This window comes from Nesoenas mayeri, assembly GCF_963082525.1.
Source record: "Nesoenas mayeri genome assembly, chromosome: 4".
Lineage (NCBI taxonomy): Eukaryota > Metazoa > Chordata > Aves > Columbiformes > Columbidae > Nesoenas > Nesoenas mayeri.
The window spans coordinates 42,096,829-42,113,136 of record NC_137540.1 but is presented as its reverse complement, the minus strand read 5'-3'; positions in this window follow the sequence as shown (position 1 = coordinate 42,113,136).

Sequence of the window (16,308 nt, the reverse complement as noted above, 5' to 3'; positions counted from 1 at the left end):
AACAACAGAAAGAAATATTAAACTGCAAATAAGCCATGGTTATACTACAGAGTGAAGGGAGAGAAGACAAATGACATCAGAGACTAGATTTCATCCTCTTCTCTCCTTCTCCCACCTCCCCTCCCTGCTCCCTCCAACCCCCACCCCCCTCCCAAAAAAAAAAAAAAAAAAAAAAGACAGGAAAAAAAAGAGATGGTATTATTAAACCTGAAATTATAGCTGATGTCTCAGAATTGCTAGGAGTACTCAAGAAATATTATATATCTATACTTTAACAGCTTTCCATAAACCATTTCAAAAGAACGCTATATTAATGGGTTTACCATTGCATATTTGCTTTGAGGAATCCTCTTTACAGCCTTTACATGCTTTCAGTTCAGTCACAGCTATTAGCTTCTTTGTGTACAAATTAAGAAATAAAAGTCTTCGCCATTCAGTAATTTACATTGCACTCAGCACTAGTTCATGTTTGACTCCATCTGATATTTTAAAAAAGACTCAGCCTAACATATTATACGGTTACGTATCATTTCAAACAGAAAGCACACTGCATTACAGTTATAATGTTGTCTGCAACACAAGCAGAAATAAATTGAACGTAAACAGAAGGGAAAGTATGCTCTCCTTTAGATCAAGCATAATAAATCACAGCCAAAGGTAAGCATTTTCCATTTCACTGATTTCCCAAGTATTATTCAAGTATTGTTATGCTACACTGATACAAAAATCATCAGTTGCAACCCAAGTTGCCTTCTCCGCAAAAATTTATCAGTAATATATAGAACCCAATATTTTTAGAGTATTTCTAAACTCTATTAAGATGAATGAACATATTTTTATTCTGATGTTTACCTACTGACCTTTTTTTTTGTGTGTGCTACTACACACATCGCTACATGCATGAAATGGATGGGTATGACGAACACAATAAGAGTGCAGGATGGCACACAGTGAATCACAATGAATGCAAGACACTACTCATTCTGTCCCACTCAAATGTACACAATGTTACCTTACCTGCATGCTTTTATACAATGTATGTATGTACATATGTCAGCACTGCACTAAAGGTCTTTTGCAAAGATGTATGTTCACCTTGCCTACAGCTAGTCAGGAGACAGTGAAAAAGAGCATTCTCAAGCTACAGTTCTGTGACCATTAATACTGGATCTGTGCACAGCAACAGAAATTTGATTTGTATCAGACATGAGAACACAACTGAACTTTTCCCTCAAATTAGATGGTGCAGACAACACAGCCTCTGTGATGGCTTTGTGCTCTGTACTGGTTACATGACAGGTACAGTAGCACAAATAAGAGTCAATGTGGCATAAAGCCTGACAGTAGCGTTAACTTGCCTAAATTCCCAGAAAACTGTTGAGTTAGTAGAATGTTTGTACTGATCAGTGCTTACCATCACGTAGCTGCAACATTCTTGATTAGAAGAAGAAGCCCTAAAGCTGGGGGTTCAGCCTGCTGTTGAGCTGTGGCCTTGGAACAGCGCGTCACAACCATAGTGCACACTGTTAGCCCATTCGCACAGACACCCAGCTGCTGTTCTGCCTGCCATCCACCAAGGCTGAACCACATAGAAAGCAAAGGCTTAAAGTAGGAGCAATATCTTGCTTCTTGTGGCTCTTAATTCGTGTTAACACAAAGAACGTTACAGGTAATTTCACAGGTAATGAGTGTATACAATTGTTTTACTGCTTGGCTTTCTTGAGCTACAGCCCTGTACCTAACTTACCCTGAAAGTTTAGCTGTGCAGAAGTTGAGGTGAAGAAAACAGTAAGCAAGTGAACACTTATTACAGCTCCCTTAATAACAGTTGCTTTTCACTACCTAAACCTGACACAAACTACTAGTATGGCAAGCTTATTTAAAAGGAAAAAATCTTTTCCTTTTTAAGTACTACAGACCTTACAACTAGCCTTGAGAATTCCTTCTTTAAAATTTAATATGTTCACATATAAAGCTATGAAGAAGCTTATCTTGCATATACTAGAAAAAAAAGCCTATTTTTAATAGCACTTAATTCCAAAAGTACAAAACACTTTTCAAAGGGTAGGAGCACAGATCTCCTGAGGAATTCGATTATATTTCAGTATGGACTTTAATTTAGTGACAAAATACAGAGAAAACTGTCCAAGACTCAGCCATCCCAAGACACTAGTTCATCAGAAGCCTGTGCTCCCATTCTTAAAATAACTCACCATTCATCTGAGAACTGTGGATTAAGGGAATAATGAGTGATATAAAAAAGAAAAAACAACTTTGGTCTTTTCTTTCTGTGAAATTGTTCTCCAGTTTTTGAGGTGTTAACTTTTAAATTAATATGGAATTACATCACTGCAAATAAAGTACTTTAATATTGAATTTAGAATAAGCATATGTTACACACACTGCCATGCATGCATACAGATTGGGATCCCTGAGAAAGAGTAAGCATAAAGGTAGAGCAGTTGCTTAATAAAATAAATTTCCCAGTGGTCGCTTCAAAGAACATGTTCCCAATTTGGGATCTAACAAGTTTTTTTTCAAGTTGAGTTAATAAGCTCCCATTTAACTTGCTTTATTTCTATTATTTGGTACCAGCACTTGGTTCTGTTGGCTTTAACAGTCCCAAAAGTCACAATTACTTTGCAAGTAATTACTAGCATTCCCTGTGATAGTAATATCATGCAAGTTCCCAGAATAATAGATTCCCCCTGAGCTGAGGTTCCTACTTGCTATGACTAGCTTATCCAAAGAGCCTTTCCTTGGCCCGTCACGTTTTGAGAGCTACAGGCTGAATTCAGTTGTTGCCATACAGCACTTTTGACAAGCAACACTCTTGGGACCACCTCTCATCCCCCTAAAAGTGCAGGTTGCATACAACAGAGAAAGGCTGGTCACATTCCTAATAGTGATTCACCCCACTCCAGACAGAGGTTCAAACCTTCAAAGAAAGCCCTATACAGACTAGCACTTACTAACAGTTCAAAGGAATTAAATAGTAATGTTGTTTTATAAAGACAAAGAAAGACAGAGCAGAAGTGATTTGCCCAAAGAGAGACTAATAACAAAGGACAAGAACCTAATCAAACATAACTAGTTTTACAGCATAACAGGAACTGGGCCAGTTGAAATTTGTCAGTGAGCAGACATTTCTGATCATATGTCAGAAAAGGCACTTTTCTGTCCAACAGAAACCTCTCTTAGGCACATCCACATCACCTATTACACTGGCCTAAATCCTGCAGCTCATTAGGCTGTTATGATTTGATAAGGTTTCTGCCTCCCTGCTAGTAAGTAGAACTCCAAGTCTCTAAATACAAAATACAGGATATTTCAAAAAGGTGGACTCAATTTGAACACTACACCCTGAAACTTCTTGTGGGGACATGTCAGATATTGTGTTTTTGTGCCACCATTAGTGACCAATCTGGATGACCTCAAAAATAAATCACAGCAGTGGTGACCTCAGTGGAGGAAGACATTTTGATAGGCATCTGAGATTAAATTTGGTCCATCTTTTTGAAACACCCTGTACTACTAGATCTTTAAGGTGAAAGAATATTTACTGTCTTCGACTTAAGAAAGTGAAGAACTGGAGAGAAAAAAGGAAAAAGTCCTCAAAGAACTGTATAAAAAGTCTGAGTTAGTGTATCATGTGTTGTGTGTTTTTTTGGTTGTTGTATTTTTGTTTTGTTTTGCTCATTTTCATCAATTTTAGTAGTATACAAATGGAAACTGCTAACAAGGTCACGCATACTCTTCAGTGGTGGCCATTTAGCTTGCCTTCACTAAAGATCCACTTTTATACCAAACAGTTTGCCTAAAGACAGGGAATGCATGGCTGCTTGAATGATTCTCCCCATCAGATACAACACCCCACATGGACACAGTCTCAAAAGTAGGGTGGGGAGGGAAGTGGCTTGCTTTGCATTTTTTGTATGCTTAAAAGAAAAAAAACACACCAAACAGTTTTGCAGCAGAAAATAGATTTGTAAACCCCTAAATTCTTCACTTTCTAGAGAAGCAGCATACATTTGGGAATTACATGGCAACCAGTTCAAATAATCAGAAGCAGTAATTACAAGGCTGACAGTTCCAAGGATTAATATTGTACGTCTAAATCAACTCCCTGTACATTAAGCAATGCACATTGCATTCGTGGACACACCCTCGTTAACCAGAGAGTTTGAGTCAGACCTCAGTTCAGCATTACTTATGATATTTGCAGTAGTCCCATATTTCATAAATTTAAGACTCCTCTCCTCCCTCAGCTGTCTCACCATTCCACCCCAAAGCATAATACATAGTACAGAAAGAAGTGTTTTATCCTCTCACACCAAAGAAAGTGACCTCATACCTTTCATTAACAGAAGTCTGAAGCAATTTTTATGCATTAGTGTACAGCACTAGCAATTCTCTCTCATAGATTAAAGTATTTTTCTTTTTTTAAAAAGTGACCTCCAAATACTTTTAGACTCAGTCTTCACAGTGATAAAAATCCTTAAAACAAGTATCACAAGTTACTCTGCAGAAAATCTGGAGCAATAGCTCCAAGATGTGTGAAAAGCATTCAGCTCTACAAAGTAAGACTATTTCACTTATACACTTAAAGAAAATATATCAGCATTATTAACTATTTATTTTTTTAATCAAAAGGGCAAAGTATTTTAAAATTTTACTTTGCAAAAACAAGACTACTGCAATATTCATAACCATGAAGAGAAACAACCTATCACTCCTGCACAGCTAAGTCACAAAGATTAGTTCTTACTGTTCCTTTGATTATAAAAGGTAATAAGCACTAACTTGAGTTACCAGTTGTCGCTAATGCAGAATCTGTGCCTTTTTGTAAGTGTTGCATGTGAATCTGCATGTGAATCACTTAAAATATTCAGCTTCATTTAATCTGACAGCTCAATAATTTACATGTTGATTGTTCTCTCTTTGAGTGCTTGAAATTTAGCAACACCTCTATGCTCCTACTTACATATTACTTTAACAAGCTTAACACAAAACACATTTAAGTAAAATTTAGTGGAATCAGTGTTCAAGTCCAATTAAATTTTAAGAAAGTGATCTGAAAATCTGCGCCATCTATTAAGTGAATCACATAAGGGCAGCACATTTTAATGCCAAGAATTCCCAAGCTTGTAATGCATCACAAATTTTAAAATATAACATGGTCCTGCAAGCTTTGCATATATTTCCAAAGATCATTCTATCTTGTATAATAACTAATCTCCAGTATATTGAGTCTACTCTGGTTTCAGAATACACAACCTCTGAATGTCTTCCTCACTGGATATGAAATACTGATGGTATTTTTCATATTTCATATTTTTGTCAGTGCAGTCTCTTTAACAGAAGAGACCATCCTTCTGTAAATTCCAGAAGTTCTCAAGCAACAGTGCTTCTGTATACTCAAGAGCTGTAAAACCTCTGGGTTGGATTGAGATATTCACCGTAAGTCTACAGTCTGAAGACATCCCAAGATGGTGAGCTGGAGGAGGGGAACTGGAGAAAAAGACTTCAGTGAATTCTGAGCAGCTATTGCCACTAGAAGACCAGTGGCAGAGTTGCTACACAATTAAAGAAACTGAATAATACTGTATCCTTATTTCTCCTCCTTTTCAAACTGAACCGCTTGCAGCATTGTCATACCCATCTCCAGCTATTAGACAGCTGTAGTGGAGAATGTAATAATTGATTACTTGGACGAGAACACTGGCTTCTCTTTTAATGCTATGATGTTTTATACAGATTCTCATTAAGTTGCTCTGATAAAACTTTTTTTTTTTTTTTCTTTCAAAAAGAAGCTGTAAAATGCCAGAATTATAACTTCCCACCAGCCCCATTCTACCTGTAGAACACATTTTCACAGGGTTCACCACATACTGAAAGGAACAGAGAACAAAGGCAAGGAAAACTAAGATACTGTACAAAGTATTAACTTGGTCAGGCAAGCTTGGAACCTTTTGAGACAATAAAAGAAGCTTAAAACTTGTATCCAAAACAAGCCAGTAAGGCAGCAGAAGTTTAATTTATCTATACTTTATATATATTTTATGACTATGAAGAGCAATACAACTCCTTGGGGAATTTTTGTGAAATAATTTAAAACCAAGACAGCAATTATTTATGAACATGTGCCTCATTGCTCCTTGAGTGATTTCAGCTAGTGTATTGTTACCCTAAGATTCTCATAACACTTCAGCTGATACAGAAGAAAAAATAGCTGCCATGAGAAAGAACAGTATACTACATCTCTTAATTTTCTCATTTTAGTGTATTTTTGAATTATCCTGGAAACCATTTCTTCTCATGCCTGTTTGAATCTGCTTCATTGCAAGACCTGCTTCTAAGTATAGTGGAGTGAACTGATTGTTTGAAATCCTTCAATGTGTCAAACAAAGAATTACAAAAGGATGCAACATCACTTATTTAATCCTGTATAATAAACATGAACATGGGAGTACCCAAGCATGGAATGCAGACAATTTTAAAAACTTAAGTCTCAATAAAACAAAACATTGTTTCCCAATTTATAGTAAAAGACTTCAATATAGCGGTTTAGACAAAGCATTACTATAATATAGAACATAATATTAAAAAAAAAAAAAAAATCACAGTACATAGCACGCCTGGAAGAAATCTGTTATATTTGTGCTAACCTTTACAGTATTTGCCTTACCATGTTTTGATTTTAGGTGAAAACGTATTTTTTCCTCTAATTACAGGTGCAGGTACCTGATTTTGCAGTTTTTCTCCCACTGAGTAATACCCACACATCCCATTTTTGTTTCTTCATGTACTAGAACCCACATCAGTCTGGACAGTTTAAATGCTTTTAAAGAAGCTTCACTCAAATTTTAGTCACTGCTTTCTTTTCAACTTGGCTTTAAAGAAAACTCACATTTAAATTATAGAAACAGTAACTTTTGTAGTTTCTCAGTTTTGAGTAAAACTAGAAGTTCATATGGACCGAAAAAAAATGGTCATTTTGGGGAATCACCCTTTGTGTACATATGTTTTGCAAAAATCTAATGAAATCAAATCTATTTCAGGTCTGACATTTCATTCATCACAAGCCTCATAATCCACTGGAGTTTGGAAAAGTCTGAAACTTTAGTGTTTTTGTAATGCCCAACACCAGAGATCTGGAAGCCAGGAGATGTACCCAGGAATGTTCCAACAGGGGTTCAAGTCAGAGTTGTAGCCTTTTAACCACTGTTTTGCTGGTTGAGCCACCATGATCATGTAAGCTGGTGTAATAACCAGTGCTAGACATCAGCTAAAAGAACAAATAGAAAAATGAGGACAATTCCTAGTTAAGAGCTGAGAACCACTAACATGAATGGCTCCCTTTGGATTCTAGATCACAATGATTGTGAAACATGGTTAGGAAGTGTTCTTGCATGAATCCATTTGCATGAAGATATAATAACAAAAGTTTGAAACATCATCTGTTTAACCCATTCCACAAGATTTTCAAAATCCCATACCAGAGGTCACAACAATTTTCATTTAGACAATTATGTTAAGGCAAATTTACACAACATACTTTATACAAAAAGTCCAATTGTTCTTTAGGCGATTAATGTATTCAAAATTGAGTCAACATATACACAGAAAGTTACACTAGACCAATACAACAAAAACAAAACCAACCTATCCTAAGACACAAGGTGAATTTGGATCAGCAGGTAAGTTGATTGACAATGCTAAAGCTGCAAGGTATAACACAATTATTTTGTTACTTCATGTCCTGGGTAAATGTTGATGCAGCCATTATGTAGTCTCAAAAAGTTAAAGATTTGTGTCCCAAGGCTGCCTATAGACAACCTGGCATATTCCACATAGACCATTTTACAGTGAGTTGAGATTCATTTACCATAATTACAATAAGAGTCAAAGGCAGAAATACTGGAAAAAAACCCACACGATTCTCAATGCTCAGCTAAAATGACTGTTCCTCTACACATATTTTAGAAGACAGGCTGCATTCTGTAGTCAACTTTTCTAATATTTGTCTTAAGACACTTATTTAATTTATTTAATAACAAAATGCAAACTGAGAAGCAAAAAAGCACTCTTAGATTATGTATATTAATAAATCTCTTCAAGGTAATCTAACATCGACTGTAACCTCTATATGAGTTCTCATATACGGTATTTTTATTAATATATGTTGCTAAACTAAACATATACTAGTGTAGTATAACCTCAAACTCAGCCAGTACTGTTAGCACATGTCCTGATTCAAACCACCACCAACACAAAGATCTTAATAATATACTAATTAAGTAGCGTTCTAAAACCAATTTTAGTGTGCTAAAAGCTTAAAGGCAATAAAATAAGAACAGGAAAATATACTTTGTGAATAGCTCAGCTAGAACTGTAATGCTTTTGGAAAATATAAGCAGTACTTGGTTTGTTATTCATATTCATGTGTAGGTATTCACATTAACTTTCACTGATATCTGTATGCATATGCTATTGATAAGCAGCATCTTCTGGAAAAACTCCATTACTTATGGACAAAGATCCAGTACCCCTCACCGGCTTGGTAATGTAAGGTCATTCTAATTACCTTCTCCAGACTTTATTCTCGCCTCTGTGGCCTTGGTAATCATGAGGGCTCTTTGAAATGCTGATGTAGCATTATACCAATTTATTTTGAAATATGCTATATGTAACACTAATCATTGGAACTGTATATTGGATATTTGCTGAGGTTATGTTTAAAATTATTAGGCTACATACTATGAACAAGGCAATGGCAATCCCACATATTTGAATGCTAAATAAGCAGTATTTCCTGTTACTAACAGCAGAGAAAGTTATAAATAGTTTTGAAAAATTCCAGGTGTTGGACTGGTTTGTTAAAAAAAATCAGCCTCTAGTGACTGCATTGGATTTACTTGGGCTTCCTACTGACTAGCTAAGGACTTCAGTGCAGAACAAGTTCTGGGAACTCTCCAGGCAAAGTCAGTTCTGTACTTCACATCTCATGTTTTGTATTACAAAATGTTAAACCGACTAGTCTTTTTGGCATCCTGATTTGATAGGCTTCTCTATCCACTTGACACATAAATAACGCCTTCTGTACTAGAGGGTAAAGTGCACTCCAACAGATTAAGGTCATAAAAATCTCCAGTTAAAAAAAAAAAAAAAAAAAAAAAAAGGAGGAAAAATTGTAGCACATTCTGTGTAAAACTATTGGGATGCTTGAGGGAATTCATAATTAGATGATGTGTAAAGATCAAAATCTCACAATTTAACTCAACATTGTGGCTAACAGCTGAGCATTAGAAATCACAACTAACACAGTGTAGCATCATTCCCATAATTGCCACTTTATAACAAAGGGCTTCCAGAAGGGAAGCAGCAATTAAAATGTATTTCTACTACAGCAATCAGGAATAATGATATTATTTTTTTTTTTTCTACTCTGCAGTGATATTCATGTACAGTCAAAGGTCTGCTTTGTCCAGCAAATTATGCCCTACCCCCAAAATCTGGCTCAAAGTAGATGCCTGGGAAGTACATAAACATAAAATATGTATCACTCTTGTCTCAGTGCTTTCCCACCAGCCATTTTCAGTTAGAGCCCTTCCTGAGCTGGAAATGCGAGGGCTTTTTGTGTCAATTACCTCACAGTTCTTAAGGCAAAGTTTCTCTCATGGTAACCAGCACATGGTAAAGGAAATAGAATTTGATGTTAATTTAAAATTTAATAGTTAATATTGCAAGTGTCCCATTCGACTTTGCAGCCAGCAGTGGCCTTTATTGTACAACATGTTGCATTCCTATGCTTCTATGACAAGAAAAGGATAATATTTTGTTCTAAACCCAGATGAGTTAATTTGTATAATAATAGTAAATGCCTTTATATATAAAGCTGTGAGCAAGAAGATTCAAAATATGATGATTATTATTATTTATAGACATGGTTTAGAGACCAGTAGTTTTCCGCCTGCTGTATCTCTAAGAAAACTCATCACCAACCAAGATTTTTTAATTGCTATATAGAAGCTCTGTGGTAGCTCAGTTCCATCTTAATTTTAGATAAAAAGCCTAATCAATTATATTTCACTCCAGTCTATTTGACACAATTTACCCAAAACCATTCTCCCTTCCTAGGAGAATGACCATCCACTCAGTTTTAGGCAGGACCTACACATACAGTCTCTCAGAGATACTGTCAATTCTCAAGCCTGACCACTCATCTCCTATGTGACCAGAAGGGCAGTTGTAATAATCAAAGCTTAGGACAACCCTGTTACATTGTGCCGAATGAGGGGGCTGGCATTTAGCCAAAGTCACATGCAGAAAGCCAGTTCCATGACCAGTTGAACATGTGTCTTTCGATGTTCTGATGAAGGTACAGGCGTTTATACAGTGAACTGTTTTGCTTATGGAGTAGATCTGTTTTCAGTCAAATGAAAAGTGAAAGTGCCTTATGAAAGAGTGAGCTGCAAGAACAATGCACCTAGTCTCTTATTCACTCCCTGTCTGAAAGGGTTTTGTTGTTTGATTGTTTGTTTGTTTAAAAAAAAAAAAAAATGGAAAAAGAGAGGCAAAGAATGGTCTATGGGTTGACAGATCTGATTTGGTCTTCAGGCCATAGACTGACATTTTCTAGTCTAGAAGCACCTACACCTGCAAACTTGTAAAGTTGCTGATCATACAAAAGTGCATGTTGGGGCTGGTCTGTACAAATGCACTATTGGTAAACAGGCAGATATGATCCCCCTTTCTACAGCTATCATATGCCAAAGTCCATCTGTGTGTATATATGCACACACACACACATATTTTATGCATTGCAGATGCAGTCTTCAATGTTTGGTTTACCTTTGCTAGAGTTAACTGAAAAAAGTAGAAGGGAAGCACCTAAAAATTTTATTCCCATTAGAACATGAACTCAATTAATTCTCCTAAGACTGATAACATTTTATTCTCAAACAAGAATGTAAGCCTCTTCTCATAAGCTTGAACACTCACTATCCCATTAAATTTCAGGCAGCAAATGAGCAACTTTTTGAAGGAAGCTATACCAGTGGCTAAAATAATCAAGGTATACATGAAAGAGGTAAAACAGAGGAGAATAAGACAGAAAAAAATATTACTACAATTCTGATATTTAGGCCAACTGATCTTCTAAGAGTATCTTTTATGCTTTCACTTTCTTTGATCTGCCAACACCAGCTTTTTGTTTGTTCTTCCAGTTTAATGTGTTCTGTGCTAGTTGAAGAGCTTTTAGTTATGACCCTCATTTGTGAAAGTTACCCTTGAAAGCATGTCTCCCAGACTATCATCATCATTTTGATTCCATGCTAACAATGCTGCTTTTATGCAAAAAAAGCTGAAATCTCTAGATCTACACACATCGTGAGCTTATCTCAAAGCTCATCTGGCTGAATAGCATGACAGGCTCTTTTTCAGTTATTGCTCTACAAATGTCTCATCTATGCGAATTGGAGTATACTAATTATTTTACATCTGAAAGTAAAATAAAAGTGATGGCTCCAAAATGACTTAATTTACCATAATTTAGAAAGTTTTCATTTAAGTATAGCAGCATTCCTTCTAAGGATCTGGGTTACTGCACTCCGGGCCTACCTGTAACAACAGGCTTTTGAATTGTGCAAGAACCATAAATAGATGGGTTACTCTTGAAGACAGAGGAAAAATTTTCTCTAAAAACAAACAGCTAATGGACTATGCAGTTTCCTCACATTTTAGAGATGTAAAAATCAAGGGAGAAGCACAGTCATGTCAACACCTTGATTTGCACAAATGTTACTTCTTCATACTTGAGATAGAAATCTTCGTAATTTCTTATCGACAACCAAATCTGTACTATTAAAACAAACAAACAAAACAACACAACAAAAATCACAAACAAAATATTTTCCCCTCATTTGATTCAGGATGAGCTGAGAATGATGGAAAATCTTTACCAAAGATAACCTATGAAATCACTAGAGAGAGAAGAAAAAAGAAAAAACACACAAACAGAACTGGGAGATGCACATACATACAAAAAAAGTAACAATAACCATTAGAAAGATCAGAACAAACAGAACTCAAGAACACAGAAGATACATTAATACATGTTCATTCTTGTAACTAGCATAATGCACTGTGCATGATATCCTTTTTCTGACATTTCTAACCAAATTCTGAAATTAATATTTCCATTTTCATAGTTAATTCAGCTATACAAATATACATATATACACACATATATATATATATATTTAGTATTATGCTCACACTGATCAAACTTCCAAGAAGGCATCTAAACCCACTGATTTTTAGAGACTGATTACAGCATAATCTAATGCTTTCCTTTCATACTTGAATATAAGGGTACTAATTCAATCAAAACCGACTGTTCGCAGTATGTGTAACATACGGAAAATGTAATATCCCTTCCAGTAATCAGCTTTCTCAGTGAAACTATGTGTATGCATAAGAATGGTAATCTAAAGAGAGACAGATAACAGGCTCCCCGCTGCTCTTAGTCTCCTTTAAGTCATAGGGTATTTCTACACAGGCAACACATATAGATGAACACAGAAAATGTAAATAAAAGTTACCCCTAGTCAGTGAAACAATCCTCAAAGGATCTCTTGAAACAACATACATTAAAAACTACTTTCTTTACTGGTAGAGAAGCACATGCATTTCAGCATTATGTGCAGAAAAGCAATGCAGTCCTCCCTTTTTATCCAAAGGATAGAACTAAAAGTGATTAAGCAGAAAATGGATCTTACTATCCATGATCAAATACTGTTACTTAAAGGCAAATAAATTTATAGGAGTTGCTTATGTTGAAAAAAAAGAAAGAAAAATGATCTCTGCATCTAGCACATATTTTCTTCTTTGACATTTCTTCATTGCTTAATTGAGATGCAGGACATATGCTTTGGCTCAATAATATCATAGCATGTGGGGACAAACCTACCTTCCAGTTAAAAATAAAAGCTGGTATGAAGGAAAAACAAAACAGAAGAAAATGACCACAGTTTACCACAGAGCTCTAAAGTAGAAGCTTAATTCTTCCTATTGATTTATGTGCAACACAAGTACCAGGTTTGGGGTTTTGTGCCCCTACCCACCCTAGTGTCATTTCAGTTCCACAAACTAAAAACCAAAACTTGAACATCCTCAGCATATTTCAAATAAATAGTATCATGTGATGCAGAAAGACTATTTTTTCCTCACAAATACCACACTGCCACAAGGAACCAAGTTTAAACAAATTTGTGATGATCAGGAGAGATGCAGTTTGCATTTATGTAAATATTTATACAGAGCCCTTCAAAAGTTCTCAGCTGCTTTCAAGTAAAACAGACAACTAGCAATAAATAAAAAGGCTCTAGCAAAAACCTCTATAAAATAAATTTATGTGGGAAAGGTCATAAAGCATTTCCTAGGATAATGCATCCTACATTAGACCAAGATCTTCATGTTGATTCCCACACTCAGTCAGATCCCTGATTCTTCCTTTACTTAAATGGATCACAGAATCACAGAATGGTTGGGGTTGGAAGAGACCTCTGGAGGTCATCTAGTCCAACCCACCTGCTAAAGCAGGTTCACGTGGAGCAGATCGCACAGGAATGTGTCCAGGCAGGTTTTGAATGTCTCCAGAGAAGGAGACTCCACAACCTCTCTGGGCAGCCTGTTCCAGTGCTCTGGCACCCTCAAAGTAAAGAAGTTTCTCCTCATATTCAGGTGGGACCTCCAATGTTTCAGTTTGTTCTTGCTTAGATGAAACCTCCTATGCTTCAGTCTGTTCCTGTTACCCCTATAGTGAATGAAAAACTGGTTCAACATCTGTGTCAATTTATATACATAAACCAAAATTGCTGGAAGTTGATTAGGAATACTCAGTATACCTTTACTTTTATTAAGAGATTAATTACATTTTAATCTCAATTCACTGTGTGACTTGTGGAGGTTTAAGATCAGTATAATTGGTTTTGACAACTCACAGAGATGAGTTTAGGAAAAGAGGTAGAGACTTAGTACTAAGTTCAAAATAAATTACCAACATTAGTTTTAATAATACTGCTTTGTAGCAACACTGACTGTTACAGACCCTAGCAAATACAACAGGGCTTATTCTTCTGATCCTGCCCAGACATTGCCCCAGGCTATCATGTCCTGATGCCAGAAACACCCTCCAGCAGCATCACACTCTGCTCCTCAGCACAAGACTGCCTGTCTCACTCCAACAACCCTTATTCAACATCTAATGAGAACTGAAAACGAACTGGAAACTAATAAAAGATATAAGCATCCCAAATCAATCCCTTGGTGTTAAACACGGCAAATGGTATGCATTTACTTTTAGATTCAATTGTAAAACAGGTATGTGTTTAAAATTAATTTACAAAAGATATAAAGTCCTAATGTGCATAGTAATTTCACATTGCATGGTTTTGCACAAAGCGATTAAGATAGTGTCTTCATGAAAGACAATGAAGACTTTTAAAAATTATTGTTGATGACATGTGTCCAGTGTTATTTTTAACTCCAGCTGCAAAAGCCAAATGCAATAACCTGGAAATACCTTGTCATGAACTAGTTTTTTTACCTTTAGCCTTTCAAAAAACTGACACGTGTCCTCTTTCTAAAATAAGAATTTTGTTCTTTGCAGGTTTCCTGTTACCATTAAAATACAGTAAAACATTTTGTAAAGGTATAGCAACTCCTCCACTTTAATTTCTAATAATTTTAATAAATTCATAAACACAATTACGGCATTCAAGGAAAGCCCTGAGAATTATAGCCAACTGAAGTGGAGGCCTTTAATCTGATTTGGTTTTGCTTTTTTGAAAGATAACTAAAAATTCTGAACAAGAACCATATGACCCACTGAGAGAACCTACTTATGGCATTTCACCATGAGCCACAACTAGTAGTCATAAAGGCCTTCCAAAACACACGTATAGTAAATAAAGGCTTATAAAACCCATCTTCATTAAAATAAAAAGTTATAACATACATAAACACTTACTGTTACTTCCTTGCTGTAGAATTTATATTCTCAATGAAAGCATGAAGTTAGAGTTCAAAATTTTTGCCTGTTAAGTCAAAAAAACATGAATATGTTAGTTTAATATGGAATAAACTCAAAATTGCAACAGCTAATAGAATGTTCTCATGTCATAAATATAAAATATACACACAATAAGGTCTAATTTTTTTCTTTATTTTCCATGAATTAAGAATCACAAATGCAGGACAAGTGGAATTATGTTTTAATAGAGCAACTGTCATAGAATGAGCTAAGAAATGCCACCTTGGAACCATATTAAAAAGTTTCAGAATCTGCACAAACAAAAACCTAAAGAAATTAAAAACAAGCTTTAACTCACTCTAGTACTCCAGCAGTAAACAGAAATTGTTGCAATAAGGCACATTCTCTTATTACTAGCAAAGTAAAATTCCAAGATCAGGACCAGATAATAAAGATATGCATTGACCATAACTCTGCGACTTCTTAAAATATTGAAACCAAGGTGATAGTATGTCCAGTTTACCACTTATTCCGTTACACTTATGTTTTTCTCAGATCTGATACGTTTGATAAATCTGTTCACATTGCCAATACCAGTTCTCTTATATCTAGAACTAGCAATTACATAGTGCAAAAATAGGTTCTCTTACACTTCTATATTCTGTATTGCTACAGAAGAAAGATACATAACACTAAAACAGAAAGGATTTTTTTATATAATTTCATTATCTTACAGGTAATCCTACTTGTATCCTACTTGACTTTCCTCACTCAGGGCAGCTCTAAATCTGCAGATGATGGCAAGTGAGCAGATTGGGATGTGCCCTCTCAAGCTCATCCTCCACTGCTGCTCAAAGCCAGTGGTGCTACACGGGGCCCCACGTCAGCTTCATGCACCAGGCAAAGGGCTGGCATCAGAGACACTGGTACCCATAAAGGGCTGGCAGGGCTTAAGATATCAAGGAGCACACAGCATGCTTTTCTGACAGATTTGAAACACATTAAAAACATGCTTTAAAGGTTAAAACAAACAAACAAAACCCAACCAAAACCAACACAGAATAATCAGCTCCTGTCCTCATGTCTGCTGCTGGCAGGAGCTTTCGGCAGGTGGCCTGCTAGGTTGCAGGTCAAAAGGTATCAAGCTATTCAATATGTGTCTAATCTTGAATCTGTGAAATTATGCAGAATAATCATAAGTACATTCACATCAACTCAAAGTTGCTAATCAATGGGTTATTAAATCACTTAATAAAATCTTAAGAGATATT